This window comes from Aplysia californica, unplaced genomic scaffold (genome assembly GCF_000002075.1).
Source record: "Aplysia californica isolate F4 #8 unplaced genomic scaffold, AplCal3.0 scaffold00171, whole genome shotgun sequence".
In the NCBI taxonomy this organism is placed as follows: Eukaryota; Metazoa; Mollusca; class Gastropoda; order Aplysiida; family Aplysiidae; genus Aplysia; species Aplysia californica.
The window spans coordinates 836,499-838,724 of NW_004797441.1; positions in this window are offsets into that span (position 1 = coordinate 836,499).

Consider the following 2,226-nt stretch of genomic DNA (forward strand, 5'->3'; position numbering starts at 1 on the left):
ACACACACACACACACACACACACACACAAACACACACACACATACACACACAAACATACACTTGCACATATATGTACAAATGTACGAGAAATCCACGTTTCTCATACCAAAAAAAAGTTTACTTTCTTACCTTTAAAAAATCGCAGAGTTGGAGATCATTTTTTTCTAAACCACGCGTCATTATCTTCATATGGATGGTCAAAAGGTCAGCTTCCAGACATGTCAAAAAGAAGGAGAAGTAGACCTCGTGTAGTTCGTTGAGCTGAAGCTGGTGTCTGGAGAGTCCCTCACTTGATTGGTGTGGAAATTGAAATACACGAGTTTGAACAAGAACTCATATTTACGAGTAAACGTTATTGTTAGCTAGCGACCCACCTTTCGTATACCAGTAACAAAATAATGATATCCCACTGTGACTCCCCCCCCAAACCAGCACCCACCCACGCCAAAATCGGATGCTGCGCACAAGGACAATCAGTTTCGAAATAAGGGATCAATTCTATTTTTAAAACATTTACTGACTACACTGGAATTAGTTCTTCACATAATAAGTCATTTCCTAGGGCAGGGCGGGCGTGCATCTTTTGGCGAAACGAACCCAATGTCAACAAGTCGCCACGAACGAGAGTTAGCTGGCAGCCTTAATAAGATCGGCGAAAAGATGCAAACCCTACGCTGTACAGAAGTTGTGGAATTTTAGCGAGGCAATTGTTCCTTGCATATGTGGGATATTAATCAATTAGTATCTGTACGTACCCTCGCAGTACCTAACCCCCTCCCCCAAAAAAAATATGTTGGTGATAGTACTACCCTAAAGCAATAAGCCGTAATTATGTTATTTCTTCGATCTGAAAGATATTATGAGGTCCGATAAATCGATAAAAAAGCACTCACGTGGCAGCTTTATTGATAGTATCTATTGCTATCTCAGCCTGGAAAAAGCCGTGAGTGGAGGGTTGTGGAGTTTTTTCCGAAGAGAACTTGGTAGAGAGTGCCTTTAGAGCATCATCAATACTTTTTATAGAGCGTGTGTCTTCTCCTTGTTGGAGCCACTCCTTGGCTCGTTGAAAGAACTCCGCCTTTTGTTCATTATCGTCGTGAAGGAAGTTTGAGTGAACGATAAGTTGATCCATAGTTGTTCCTCATGCACACATCCACTACAGTTGAGGCATTTCTAGGGAATGGAAGTCAGAATTCACAAAACACACAATTATTAATCAAACTACTTTCTTCATAATATATTCAACGTATGAATCCAAATCAGACACTATAAAGAATTTGTGGTGGAAGCGCACCTTTAGAATAGGACAAGAACGCACCTTTATAATAGTTATTGTGACGTAGGCCTAAAGGACATATCACGTGACTGAGATCTCACCTAACTTCGGGCAAAGCTTGAGTAAACTAAGTGTCACTCACTCACTGAAGCCGAAACGAGTAACATCTGGTAACTAAGAACTACCAGAAGACCAGTTGGTGAGGCCCCACCAACATCAACTACCATCTAGATCTACTACTGCAAGACTCAAGTAAGTCGTAACATAACAGAATTATTATCTTGGTGTAAACCAGTTATGAGTATGAGTTACACATCTTGGACTCACACAATGAAAATTTTGTTCAGTTTAATTAAGAACTTTCAATGAGTCAATGATGTAACTCACTACAGTTGAGGCATTTCTGGGAATAGAAGTCAGAATTCACAAAACGCACAATTATTAATCTAATGGTTTTCCACGTACGTTTAGGTCTAACGCATGAACCCACATGGGGCACTCTTAATGATAAATTATGTACTATTATCTTGGTGGAAACCAATTAGGAGCTACATCTTGGACTCACACTCTGAAAGTATTTTCAATTGGCTCAGCACTTAGCATACTTATAGCGTGCTTCAATGGTGTAAGGCTGTGCGTGTAACTTTGAACCAATCCTTTTTTTTTTCACTACGGCGCAAAGAAACCTGACCAAATCAAGCCTGGAACCGGCGTCTTTGGTGTGATGGTAAGCTCATCGACATTGCACACTGAAAACGAGGGTTTGATTCCTTCATAAGAAAGGTTTTTATGTTTGTTTTGTTTTGTACTGTTTTGTTTTTAATTCGAGCATTCTACATCTGTCTGCTGAGACTTTGTATCCCACTCAGCACAAATTAAAGCAGCCCACCTCCTAAATTCTTTATACTATATTTCATTTGGGTTAGGAGGGGGCGGGGGGGGGGGGGT